Source organism: Corapipo altera, unplaced genomic scaffold, assembly GCF_003945725.1.
Source record: "Corapipo altera isolate COAL_440 unplaced genomic scaffold, ASM394572v1 1, whole genome shotgun sequence".
In the NCBI taxonomy this organism is placed as follows: Eukaryota; Metazoa; Chordata; class Aves; order Passeriformes; family Pipridae; genus Corapipo; species Corapipo altera.
Genome location: NW_020884873.1, coordinates 23,804,405 through 23,819,838, shown reverse-complemented (window position 1 = coordinate 23,819,838; position 15,434 = coordinate 23,804,405).

Sequence of the window (15,434 nt, the reverse complement as noted above, 5' to 3'; positions counted from 1 at the left end):
AAGTGGCAACAATGCAAGTGGAGAGTAAGACTCCAGTTCATCTTCTGCCCCTTGAGGAGAAAAGCAATTTCAGTCACCCGGTGAAGTGTTCATGGTTTGCTTTGACTACCATTTTGTCTCTAACTGTTGGACATTTCTAAAGCCATTATATGACATCTAACAGTCTTGAGGATTCAGCTCCAGATCCTGTCCTGACAGACTTTAGGTAGATTGTCGCAAATGTTTGTTATTCATTCTCCAAATTGAAATAGTTTTTATGATATTATAAATATTATATTTTATAATCAGTTTGTCACTGTTGAAATTGGTGTTATTTGAAATTAAATGGTTATTTATTAACCTCATTTCTGTGTAATTCAACTTGTGTGCTAAAGACATTAGTCTAATAACATTTTGATGATCATGACACCTAAAATTTGCTTTTTCCTTGTCATATAGTAAAAATCTTCAGTGTGCACAAGAAAAGTAAACTTACATTTCACATTGGAATATTTTTTTTAATGTGAATTGTTGTTGAACAAAGACAGAAAGTTGCATATAAGATTAAATTAATTTATGTATGTAGATACGAATACAAAGCATTATCAGAAAAGCTGTTACTCATTAGAAGTCAGAAAAAATTAATACAATCCTTCTTTTCCCTTATGACAGAAATACATCTAGTTCACCACAGGAATGAAATCAAATGTCTTTTCTTGAGGATTTCACACTAATTTCCAGGGACATAATCAATTGAAACAAGATTTTATACAGTTCCTCAAATAGGTTCAGGTTGTTTTAAGTCCTTCTAGCAATGTTATCTAAAAACAAAACAAAGTATTGAGACTGTTAATAAATTTACATTCTTGTTTTATCTACCACAAAAAAGGGAAACAGACATTTTAACTAGAAAGAGGAAAATAGTGAAACTAATGATGCATAACATGTCAAACAAACCAAATATTACAGGAACTACTCTTTTAGTAAACTTAGCTTCTAGTAATCATAGGTATTATTGGTAATAGTAAGTACTTTTTCTACATGGTCTTAAGAGCTGACATTTTTTTAAGCAATCCTCAAAATTGCTCCCTTATTCCATTTTATTTTTAGTGTAGGCAAATAAAAAAACATTAGGAGACAATAATTTACTAGCAGCTCCCACAGCCACAGGATATCACGGGTGTCTTCCGGTCATCCAGGATCTCCTGCCCCACTTCTGATCACTGTTGACTCTGCATGTGTCTGGAATGCTTATCACATGTCATGCGTGACTGCTCTCTATCTCTGGGGAATCCTTTACTGAATTCTCTTAAAGTCTTATCCTTTAAGTCTGCAGTGTTACTCTGCCCACATGCCTTTTTCTTCTTTTGATATGATCTGGTTTTCCAAATTCTCTGTACTTCTTTATGTCTACCTCATTTACCATCTGTTTTCTTTTTCACATTAAGGATAAACTGACTGTTCTGCAGTGCTGCTGTGTCTGCTGAGAGTTAGATTCAAACATGGGCCTACCATTGCCCAGTTTCTTGACTCAAGTCTTCTCAAAGAGGTGAAATTTCAGGCATGGAAATCTTGTTGAAATCATGCCTCCTGATTTTAAAGGGACTAAGAGTTCCCCCATGAGCTGTGGGAATAAAGCATCAGGCACCTACAGCAAACACGAACCACAAAAATAAACATTTCATTTTCCTTCTTTGACCTTTTCCTTGTGTGCCAGTGGCAGGGTCGGTTGGAAATACAGTATTCATGGTGGTGAACAAAAGCTGTGTGTTACTATGAATGAATAGGTGCTCTGCCTTGCAGCCTAGTCCTGCCTGAATAGATGCCTGTATCCAGCACATGTCTGGGCAAGGATTCTGTTGATCAGTTCACAGTAGTGTATTTCCTCCTAGTGTGTGCTCTAGACATTTGGGGAAGCAAATTTCTCTCTGTACCATGGACTGATTCAAGATTTACCAGAGAGAGAAGTCTCATTTAAGATCTATTTAGAGATGGTAAGACAAACATTTTGCAGACCTTCTACTGGCCTTGCACAGGGACATGAACTTCATCCTGAGACTGTGGTTTGGCAATATATTGTCTGACTTTAGAACTCCTAACACCAGATCAAAACATCTGAAGTACTGTTCCATCTGTGACAGTTCAAATGCAACAAAAAATACTAATGTTCTGGCAGGCTTCTTGTAAGATCAGGAGCATCTGTCCCTAACATCCTAACTTGAGCTTTGGTCAGCCCTAAGTAAATCTATCCCAAGAAGGTAGCAAACCCTGGTGCCACACAAGCGTGACATTATGATATCTCAACATAACTTGTGGATAACTACATGGTTTGTGCAAAATTACAGCATTGTGATAGATCTGATTCAGGTCAGGTGTGAACAAGACTTGGTTTAGTTTTTAATGACTGTGGAAATGTTGCCTTAAGTAAAAGATTTGAAGGGTTAAGTGCACTTGTAATACTGAACACCTCCTTCAAGGACTGAAAGAAAAAAAAAAAGAAGAAAATAAAGCCCATTTATGGGTACTGAAAGACAGAATACGATTTATAAGCTAAGAACAAATCAGATTGTTCTACCCCTTCCACTGATTCTTTGTGGAAAGGTATGATCAAGATGAAAAAGAGGAACACTTTCTCTGTTTTGAATTGAAAAGAAAATCCTGGGTTTTGTCCAGATAGAGTTTTTTCACAGAAAAGAAATGAACAACAGAGTCCTTCCTTTTGGTTTTCTTCAAGGCAGGAATTATGTCATCTACTAAATTCTGTGGCAGCTGATGCTGAAGTCAAAGTGGGAAAATTCTTTTTCATTCATTCACCAGCCACTTTCAAGCACTTCTGCTAAGAAAGAGAGAAGGAAATTGGCTATAAATAAGGGTAAACCATCTGTGCATAATTTCTAGTAATCATGGTATTACTATTTAGGTAGCAAAGCATCTTCAGTGATGGTTAAGGCCTATCACTTGTCTGGAAATGCCTAAGATCAATATAGAGTATTTCAGCCGTTTATAGGAGGTGCCTTAATGATGCCCATTCTAGTTCCACTGAATGATTTTCACTGTGTAGCAGTATTACCTACTTTTTTTAAATAAAGAATTTGTCTAAAACTTGAAATTTAAGTGAATGTTAAGTGCTACCACTACGCAGAACTCCATCTCTACTTTTTTTTTTTCTGATCTGTTGAAGTCTCCTAAAGATAATCCAAAATTCAGATTTAAACCCAAACTTTGTCATGGTTCATTGACAGCTGAGGTTCTCACTGCAACCTGCCTCTTGTCTCTAACATTTTCATACATTTCTTTCACAATACTGTTAGCAAAACGTGAATAAAACATTCTGCAATTAATGAACTGATGTTATTCTATTGACCTAAGTGGAAGTATTTGTTGGAACAATTTGGTGGTCTTTGCACTCCTAAATGTGACAATTACAGTACTGGCATGCATAAAAGCCATTATACGATGTCCTCATGGTGTGAGATTTCCAGCTACTGTTACCTTCCCAAACCATATTAGGCATATGTATGCCTAATATTAGGTGAATATCAAAAGAAACTTAAAGTTAACTGGAAAAGTTTAGCCACGGGCTTCAAGGGCTTTGGTGACATGGAAATTCAATGCCATTTAGGGTGCCATCTTGGCTGTGATGTGAGCTGGGAAGAGAAGCATACTTGGATCACCACTGGCTGTTTTACCTTGTTAAATTTAGGTGAAATCAATGGCATGCATTTAAATTTTGAATGAAAAGGATTTATTAGAGCCAGCCCCTTTTTTCTATTTTCAGAAACAACTTGGGATGTGTGTAAGTTTCTTGAAAGAAATTATATTTTAAAGTAAATAGAATTTCTGTTTCTGATTCAGCCCTTAGCTTTTGTTGTCAATACTTATATTTATATTAAGATGACTGTGTTAATTTTTGCAGCCTCACATATTCACCAAAATTCTTCGCAGCCTCACTCTTCTTTTATGAAATTGATTTGTTTGAGTACAAGTTCTGTCAAGCTTTGAGGTTAATGTAATTTCTCCCTCTTCAACAACAGAAAATATGAAACTTTATAAAATGTCCTTGCTTCAGAATCCAGATTAGATCTAGACCTTATTTCTTATCTGTGAAAATAAAAAATGACTGAGATACAAATTTAAATGTCTCTTGTTTATTATTCACTGGTTGAGGTTATTTGATAGAAAGACAATTTCCATGGCAGCTCATCATCTCAGCTGTTCATTACTTTGCAGTCACATTCCTCTCCATTTGATGTCTAATTTAGTCCAGCAAGGTCTGTTTACTTAATTTTCCTTACTAAGAAAAAAGTTATCTATTTCTTCAAAAAATATATATGTTCCAAGTGCAAAGTAACTATTTGGTATCTGAAACAAAGATTATCCTTGCACAAATTATTTTTGTAATTTTTCTATGTCATAACAGATTAACAAAAAGAGAAATGAGGGAAGATTATTCAGAAATACTGTCTCTAAAAGTACTCAAGATCTCATGCTTTTTCAGCATTAGCAGGAATTTCCATTAGACATCCCTGTTTGATACTGGGACAACTTTTTCTCACTTAATTGAGAAATGCCAACAGTGGCACAGAGTAGCAGCTGCTTGAAGAGTACTGTTATCCTAATTTGCAAGAACTTTAGAAAGATGACACATTTTAGCACTTTCAGGAAATGGAGGCATGTCTACAATAGAAGTAAAGAGCTTTCATTGCAGTAAAATCTGTATATGTGGCATGCTCATACGCAAAATGCCACTTCAGCCAGAGAGTGCTGTCTAAAATTCAGAACCTCAGATCACTTTCATCTGTTCTTTGCTAATGACAGGATACATTTTTACAGGATCAGCTGCAAACCCAGCCATATTCTCCTTTGCCAGAACAGAAAGTCTCTCAGTAATAGTCTCTTTCTGAAAGCAGATAAACTACAGTGCTGCATAGAGGTGTGAAAGAATGCATAGAGAGGGCCAGAGGAGGAGTAATCTAAATGTCAGCAAAATACCTCATTACATGTCTAGCAAAAAGGGTAGAGGATCACTGTTCTCCTTTTCACTGTATAACTGGCAGACATTCATCCACATTGTAGATTATCACATTAAAGCAGACATTCTTTACTCCAGCTGTGCAACATAGTGACAATAAAAGAAATTCCTGAGTTTCAGTCCCAGTGGAGTAAAAGATCTAGATACAGAGTTAAACTAACAATATATAGTCAACAAATGTTGTATACAAACACTTCATAAGATTTAGTTAGTATGTGGTTTTACTAGTAACACAAGGAAATGAAATATGAACAGAAAAGCAGAAAGAATTTCTATTTCCTGGTAAAACATTAACATAGAGATTCATCCTTAAGGTGATGATATTTTTAATGTAGACATAAGACCATTTTCATTCCAACAGGAACATTTCTCATTTTCATCATAATTTAAAATGCATACTAGTATATACTAGTAAATTCATTACTAGTATATTTTGTAAAAATATCTTTTATTGTATGATGAGAGGAAAGCAGTCATTCTTCTTTTGTTTTGATCCTTTAATTTTTTGAATGGAAAGACAAATAGTTTTGTGCTTTGGAAGACATGAGAGTATTTTCTTGGTTGAGCTACTACACAACAGTGCCGTGGTCTCTTGAATTATCTTCCTCTTCATAACACTAAAACATTTCCAGTTTCTGCTGACACTGCCAATTCTGTCAGAGGCCTGATAATTATGACATCGCTTCTTGCAAAAAAGGGATAGGTACCAAGTCTTTATATATATCAAATAAACACTTTTACCCTTGGATAGCAACCAATATGCCCTTGGATAGTGACCAATATGTTTCTTTATATCACTGTTTCTTTTACAGCAATCTAATAATGGTTGTATTTGTTGGCTTTTTTGGCAAAGTCAAATGGAAGGTAATGTCCTTGATTTTCTGCCTCATTCCTATTCCTTATTTTTCCTATATTTCATTGTATAGTGGACGTGTGTTTGCATGTATGGTGTGCCAAAGATTTGTTCATTTATGAATACTGGGAACACTTTCTGCTGCCTGAACAGATGGAATCAAATGCCTGCACTTGCCAAATTTTTGTATTGATTGTTTCTAAGATGCTTTAACTGTGTCATATATTCCTATGAGTTATAATAACAAAGCTACTTAAAAGTGACAAATTCATGAAAATGTCAACCCTTAGAGCTCCCTGATTTTTACATTTCATATCATCAATTTAATGGATATGACTTATGCAGGTAAGCTTTTCCAAGGTAATAATTAGCATCAAAGGTCTGTTTTTTAAAAGGTGCTCACCACATACTTTTGTCCCTAAAATGTACAGAGTTTTCCCATTATCTACTCACTTGTTTGTTTTTCTTGTTTTCTGAAACCTCAATGCATGTACATATTGTGTAGAAATGTGGCCTCCTGTAGGAGAGAAGAAACATTCATGCTCTGGTATCTGCTTTAATAACATGTTTGGCTTTCAAATTTCAGCATATAGTTAAAAAGTATACCAGATCCTTTATCAATATCCCATAAAAATCAGCCAAAGCTTCCTCAAGGCTCTGATACACCTTCCTATCAAGTCCTACAGTTATTAATAATTAAAAGCAATAGTGATTCTGAGGATTACTCAGGAGAAAATCATGTTTTATTGTATTAGAAATCAAGCTCAACAAGTAAAGAAGAACTAAGTAAGACAGTTACTTTCTTGCCCAATTGGTATTTTGTAAATGCTGGTGTTTAATATCTAGGTTCGTAGAAGTACACGTTCTATGTTCAGGACAGGTCACAGAGTGATTTAACCTATTAGGATGTCAGAGAATACAATGAACTTGGTCATCTTATTCCAGAGCATACTGAACATTTTTTTTCATCTGATGACTGTCCACTATTCCATTTGATGTGACTGACTGGCATTTAATCAGGCAAGGTTAAAGACTTTACTGGATTTATTAGACACAGGCTTTCATTCCATTGCCAAAAATGTTGAGAGTTGCACAAACATTAATATGATTCATGGTTGCTTAGATGTAATTCATACAGATCTTTCATTTACTCTTACTCAACAGCACCACTCATATTCAAGAAACTGTCATCACATGAATGTAAAGAGTGAAAGTTTTCCTAAACTGCTGCTTAAACTTCCAACTCATGATCGAAGAGTAGAAATGGGGGGAAATATGATAAAAGAGGATTAAAAAGTACTAAAACGGAATTTCAAATGAAAATTGTAGTGGTTTTCCCAAATCAAAAGTGTAACTCATGAATTTCAGGTCAAAGTAAAAGAACTGCTTTAGTAATCTTAAAACATTGTGATTTGATTCAAACTTTTACTCTTAGTAAAAATTAATTTATATTTCTTTAAAATGTTATTTCTCATGAAAAAATGAACTCTCCATTTTGAGAGATCAAGATATGCTACTCTGAACTTTCCTGAAATCCATGTTTGAGCATTTATAACTGACATAAATGGATCTTTTTTTGAAACAATCTTTTGGTTGTTCTTTGATGAAAGTTTTTTTGTTTTTCTGTGAATAATAATTCTGATTTTTCGCCTGTAGGAACACAATACCAAATACTAGGGTATCCAGTGTGTCAAAACCAGCCCACACACTGTAAATCTGAATGACAAGCAAGTGAATTGCAAGCACTTCCTATCTAAAACCTCAAGTCTTTAAAGGACAGAGCAACGGGAGAGTACTGATAGAGCTATCTAGAAAAAGTTGGCATATTTCTGTTACAAAAGCACTCCTGAACAAAGCTATTTTATCCTCCATTTCTCCCTCTTCTGGAGACTTTCTTCATCACTGCAATATGACTGATGACATTTTAAATGTCTTGTCATTCTGTATTGAAAGTCCCTCTGGCTATACCTATGTTATCTTCCTAGAGTAGATCTGAGGCTGGAATGATGGATAGCCATTAGTGATGGATGACTTGATGAATTATCATTTTACCTGTTGACATTAAAGAGGACCACTGAAGGTGGATTTACTATTGATCAGCTTTTACACAAAGAGTTGGAGCTGAGGCAGTATGTAAGCTATTGGCATTACAGGAGAGGTGTTGACTGCATTTCACACCGATTCCTGGCTGGGACAGATTCCAGCGTTTTTTTTAATTGGGCTCACCCTCATGTAGGTATATGGAAACAGAGGTGATCTGCCATTTCAGTATTGGCTCATCACAAGTCAACATACTGAGATGCATAAGTCCACATAGACCTTGGTTTTTAACAAGAATGCCCACTGAACCCTAACCACGGTCATGTGAGAAAATCTCATAGAAATTTTTTTCCTCTCCAATAATGATGAATCGTGTTAAAGTTAGTTGGTTATGAAAGACTTTCAATATTGAAGCAAATCAATATAGTCTTTTGTTACCAATCTCAAAATACAAGCACATGACATTGACACTTATAAATTCTTATTTTAATAACCATGAAAAAATTGTTGATGGAAACTAAAAATATCACATACACCAGTGAAAGCAAAAGTAACAGGACATTTTTAAATTTCTAGTGTTGGATCTTAAGGTAAGAAATTATCTCTCTCTCTGAAACAGTTTATTGTACACAGGACAGAAGTAATGCATCTCCCATTCTAACAGAAGTCTAGGAAATTTGAGAGTAATAGTGTATTTATAGAACTAATTGACAGTAGATGAATTGCTACGATTAACAAGATGACTCAAACATCATGACTGTCTGACAAAAATCATTCTCATTCTTCCTTTTCAATCTAAAACTTACTTTTTTTCTCTTGAATAGAGCTGAATTCACCTTATTTGACTGAATATTAAATAAGTAACAGAAATTAATCTGCATATACTCTTTAGACTTTATATTAATTCAAAGTCATTAATGAAAGTATATCCTTTATAGTGAAGGCAGAAGAATTCTGTCAATTTTAGGCTTTCATAGAAGAAAATTATAAAAATACTGGAAATGGGCATTTATAAGCATTGGGGTGTTCTGAATATATGACGCTAACCAACATTAGTGCACTTGAAATTGTGTGGTTTATGAATGTCTGAAATGTATAAAATACTTTTAAAGTATACTTATAGAGAAAGTACCTGATATAACGAACTTGTAGGTGAAAATTACTTGACCTTATAAAAGTAGCTTCTGCTTTCAGAAGCCAAAAGCAACTTATTTAGTGCTCTTCTGATGAAGAGTAACATTAATAGGATGATTATGAGCAGTAATGCACATCGATTCAATCAACTCAAAACATTCTGCAGTTAATTACTATCTGAAAATCAGCATCTGAACATCCAAAAAAACAACACAAGTTGCCTGCACTCAGTATCTAGACTCTCCTCAGGACATGCTGGATGTCACAAAACAAATGAAAATGTTAATACAATTTAGTACTGCAATACTTTCTCACTGCTATTGGCTATTAATGATCTCACTGTACTTCTTGCAGTTAATTAAATGCTTGTGTTTGAGTCAGACTTTACATTGTCATTTCACTCACCAGTGTCTGTTAGCTGTCCGTGATATTCTTTATGTTTTTGTTTTCAGATTGTTGTTCCATTGGAAACAATCTAAGCAGCCTAAGGTATGCCTCTTTTGATTCCAGAAGTAGAAGCTTACTGGTAATTGATAAGGCTGTCACCTCAGTACTTGTTTAATGTGCACCACAGCCCTTTAGGTTCCTCCTCGGAACTGTAAACACACTAGTTTATAACATTCAAATCTGGTTTTGTGTTGCCTTTCATCTACTTTGCTCTAGTTCCTTCCAAAATGGACAAGACAAGTAAATTGAGGAAGCTGTAGGAGAAACTTGGGTGTAGTATAAGAACATCGAATTTAGAATAAGAACTGAAGTATCCCTGAGTGCTCTTTCAGCTGTTTAAGGTACATTTCAGCCATACCTCAAAACAGCTGCAAGTCTGGATACATTGATGCAAAACTGGCAAGTTTTAAGTGTGCATATAAATTGTTTACAGACTTTCAAAATCCCATTATCATCAAAAATTGCCCATAATACAGGCAATGTCACCTCTGTCTTCCATGTGCTTAGTACAGCTCAGGAGAGACAGCAAACTTTGATACAGTATTCTTGATGATTACTCTGGTTATTTTCCATCAATCCTGCTATGCAGAAATCCTTTCCCTTGGCTACAGGCAGCTTAGAGAAGCTTTGATCCCTTATTCCCCTTTTAATTCTGTCAAAACAGATATTATCACTTTACCATAGACTTACTACAGCTCAGTCCTGACCTTTCTCAACAAGTGGCACATCTCTAATAACAAAATAATGTTCCCTAACCCTGAAACCGAATGTTGTAACATAGTTCAAATCAGGCTGGTTAGACTTCTTCCAACAAGTAGATTTGCTTCATCCATACCCTTTACTGGCCCTCACATTGTCTCTCTCATCATACCCCTAAACTGTTCGGGAATGTGCTATTTGGCTCAAGTCAAGTAACCCGCAGATAATTAAAGACTGCAGTGGATCATAAGGCGGTGCTTGAGCCTGACCCCACTTAGTTTCTTTGTGAAGATATAGCCAGTAATTTCACAAGCAGCAAACTCAAATTACAAGTAAAAAAAAGAGAAATCAGAACTGAATCCGTCCTGCAAACACCCATGATACTCATGAAAAAAAGATTAGCTACTGCAATCATGTTTGCTTTTTTGAGAATCATTGTTTTAGAAATTAGGAAGAACTGTAGTGTTATTGATACATTAAACAAAACAGGAATGCAAAGAAGCAAAGAATCACTCATGCTAATGGTACACATAAAGAAACTGCTCATGAAATAATTCCAGATAATGCATTAATGTGAAGCATACAGCAAAGACTCTCAAATATTTACTCATTTCATAATCCAAATATCTAATAACATGGTTAAAAGTGGTTAATTTAAAAGATAGCTCTTGCTCAAGAAAATTAATTTCTAAACTTTGTTGCAGTGTTTGTATTTAGTATAATAAATCTGATCCGGTTTATAGATAAAATGCTCTAAGTATCTCGGTCTCTGATGAGTAAGGTCCACGCTAGTGGGGCTCCTAGTGTAACATTATTTTGGTGGTGCCAAATGCATCAACCACTCCATTAGAACAAAATAAACTTTCACTATCAGTACTAATCTTTGTAAATATATGTTGTTTGGAATTGATCATCAGTTGCTAATTAGCAGATAAGAATGCCAAGCTGCTTGTTGTGACTAACACTACAGTAAGTGATTTTTTTTTAGTCTGAGAGAACATTTAGTAATAAAGTCACCAATAAAGCAAAAGCAAAGGTCACAAGCAAAAGCAAAGGCAGCACACAGAAGCAAAGTAAAACAAAAGATTTATTCTCTAGTTCCCATCAACGGATGATGTCAAGCCTCTCCCTGAGAAGCAGGGCTTTGGTATGTGTAGTGTGTAACAGTCACTCAAAAAAAACAAACTCCTGATAATTAATGCCACACCTCATCCCACCCCGACTCCCATTTCGCCTAGATTTTATCACTGAGCAGATGCCATACGGTATGGAGTATTCCTTTCCTCATTTAGGATCAAGTATTTGTGTTCAGATTGATGTTATGTGTATGTTTAACATTCTTCTAAAACAGTAAGGATTTAATATGACCTTTATTTTAAACACAATTCAAAGCTATCTAGTGAATGAAATTGAGTAAAAGTTGAAGACTGGGCATATGTTAACTGATTTACAGAATCAAAATTCCAGATTTCTGGGCAAAAAATTATTTAAGTCCTGACTGACATAGAAAAATTAACCACGTTCATTGTTACACTGAAGAATACTCATTTCATAATTCAGGTAGGCAGTAAAGTTGTTAGATCACTATAAATTGGGCTTTAATTAATATAATTACATAAAGTAAAAGGGTGCACTAATATTCTATGGATTAGCAAGCTAAATAAAATTTTTAACCTCACTAGTGAAGTTTCCCCAAAACTGCAGTAAAAACATGCCTTGCAATGAAAGTACAGTGGTTTTCTAGACCCAGTCAAGTGCTCAAATCATTGGGCTGCAGAGTCAGACCTCATCTGGCTCATTTTTTGTTCCCAAAAATGTTGAATTTTGCTGGCCTAATGTGCAGAAATAAATGTTTTGTAAAATTAATGAAGGATGTCCCAAAATACACAGTTTCCTTTGAACTGACCCTCCCATTTGATCCTGTGCCTATGTAGCTCGTACACACGTCCCAAACGTGTAAGTTCTAGATTTAAATTTCTACATTTAATGAAGTGGATGGATTCAGGTCTAGCATTTTCTAAGTGACTGATCTACCCAGATATGATAATAAAGGTATATACTACTATCCTCCTCCTCTGTCAGTTCAACCAAGGGAATGTTTCAGTCAATTATCAAAAATAGCCTCTAAGAGAAAATTCTTTGGCAGAGTAAAGGAAAGCAAACAAAAATCACCAGAAAAGAAGAAAAAGTGCAATAATTTACATATTTAACTTTTTTTTTTTCATTTTTTGTTCTCTGACACCAGTAAAATTGGATTATTTTTCATATGAGTAGATGTAGCTAAATACTTGTTGGGCTTTCATAAGACTTTTTAATATAGGTGGTGAGTGTATATGTACATATGATTAAATTTATGTGTGTGAAAGATTTTACACTTCACTGTTCCCCTGCAAGATTGTTTACAGATAGATGAAAGGAAACAAACCCAATATTTATATTACAGGATTGGTAGGAGGTCAATGCATTACAGTTTTATTTATTTTGACTTCATTGCTTTGCTTTTCAGATTATTCACTAGCAATGCATGGAGTTGTATTATGCTGTGTGATGAGATTCTTACTGGACAAACACATTTTGTGACTGTCCACTGAAATGCAGGAATATTTTCCTCCCTGTCTGCAGCTCATTGGTGATTTTACAGATGGATTTTGAATTATTTTTTGACCCAATGTTTTAAGAGATGCTAGTGATAACTTAATTTAAAGCAAATCAGAGGTGTAATTGAAGATGTCAGAGGACATCGTCAGATAGAATGAGAGAGTATAATACTTGTTTTAACGATATGTTTTAAAGCCTTTTAGTATATTTCTCCCATTTATTTTTGCACTATATTAAAATCATTCTCAACCAATGTTTAGCATTTTTTGAATGACAGAAAAATGGACTGGAGGGTTCTGTCTTATGTGTGTAATAATAGTACTGGTTATGAGACTATGAGAAATATGAACACACAGAAAGTTAGAAAAAGACCAAGGTGGTGTAGATATGAATGAAGGTCAGCTATGGACATTGGAGGTATTGGCTTAAATACATATATTTTGGATTTGAGAAAATGCACATCTTCTGTTTGAATTTGACTTTTATGAAGTTCCATTAACAAATATCAATAAATCAAAAGGCACAACTGCAGTGGAAGTGTGTTACTGCACTTTGACTATGATTTTTGTCAAAATTGTTTAAAAGGGAAAATCTAACAGTTTATGTGCTTTTTTATTACAGAACATTATTAAATGTCTTCGAGTTGTGGCTTGTAGAGAGCCTTAAAACTACTACTGCAAATATTACTGATCTTTTACACTAGAACAAAGAAATGTCATCATCTATGTTTTTTCTTATATTTCCTCTTTTGCTGAGCTAGAAATTTTCAAACACCAACAAATGCTGCCACTGATCTGTGCCTATGCAAACTTATCTCATAAGAAATCTGATTTAGAAGCAGTATAATTTTCAATGTAAGTGCAGAATTGCAACATAATTGTTGGCAGTGATGAGGAATCTTCTTGCAGTCTTATGTCAAGCTTATTTTAAGACCACTGTGGTTCATTCTTGCTGACCCAGTCTACATCAATTACCATTACCCACAGTTTGGATCAGTGCCATTGATTAAGCATCACCGACCTTTGCAAAGATAACTGTGTAGAATTTATAAAAACCTAATTTCTGCACAATTTTAAGCAAAATACATGCATCTTTTTTTTTTTTTTTTTTGAGGAATACATCTTATAAGATGAAGGATTTCCCTTAGGGATTCGACTCAAACAGCGAGAACTTGCCATGATGTTCTGTATAATCAATTCTGACTGTTAGAAGTGTTCAGTTTGTAAATTTTAGCTAATTATGTATTAGATAATGCCCAATTGTACTAACTATGCAAGATGGATAGAAAGTATTATTTTTCACCTCCAAAACTCTTTAATAATTACAATTCAGCTTTTTAATTTCCTCTTGCTTTAGAATTAGCATTTACTTAAGGCTCAGTTGACTGATATTTTGATTCATTATTAGAAAAGACTTTGCTTAAAAGTAATCATCGTGTTACATTTGACTGGTAACAAGGGGGAATAATGTATACAAACTGTATAATTGAAGACAGTATACCACTTAAAATTAATTTAGATGATTATTCACTGTAAAGATAATAAAAATTACTGGGTTTTTTTGGTATCCATAGGAGTTTGATTTCTGGAAAGATTTCATATGTAGGGTAAATAATTCCAGAAGTCTCTGTGTAAGAGATACAAAAATACTGCATCATGAGTCAAATTCATTAATAACACCATCAGCAAAAGTATAATGTTTCTCAATCTTTATTTTACTTTGTAGAAGCATAAAGGAAATTTGATTCTCACATCCCTATTTTTGGATTGCTAGTAAATGTCCTGTATTAACAATTGAAAGAAAATAAAATTCAGGAGTTTTTCAATGATAAAAAGACCATCAAGATTTTACCTTATCTACATGACCGTTTTGCATATAACAATTTAATCCACTATCCTTAGTTGTATCCAGCTCGTCTACTTGATCTTTTAAATCAAGTATCAGAATGCATGATTAACTGAAGTCAATCCTTGACCTCCTATATGAATCTCTCAAAATGAAAGTCTAAGCCTGTATACTGCCTTTAAACTTTTATGAAGCCACCTAGCTTATTTCAGGATTGAAATTACAGGGCTTAATATATTCAAAGCTAATTATAAAGTCATTCTGAGTAGAACAGAGACAACCAAAGCAGATGGAATCCATTACCAATCATACTCCTGAGACTGTGTGGCATTATTAAAATGTATAATATTTCCATGTAGTGGTGTCCATTTTAATCAGTTCCTGTTTAGATACCAACACCAGAGCTACTTCTATAAGCTTTACATAGATGTTACCTCCACTCATTGTAGCAATAGGTTCTGTCCTACTTGACTCTTTCATCTTAATTAAATGAACAAGTCCAAAATAAATTTGGATGCTTAAAGAGCAACAAAACCTCAGAAAAAATAGCTCAGGATTTATTGAAATAAAAACAAATATGAGAAGTATGTTTAACAGCTGATGGGTAAGACAATGTTACTTTGGATGGACCAAGAAAGAAATTGTTTTCCATTTAAAAGCTCCAAGAAAAAAAAATATTCCTTGTTAGCATGCCTGCTCCCACTCCCCCTACTTCCTTCATCTTAAGGAAGAGAAAAAGTAGGGAAGCAGGACAGTAATTGCCACTAGATTTTTAACTTCTAGTAAGCTTTCAAAATTCATTTAGCC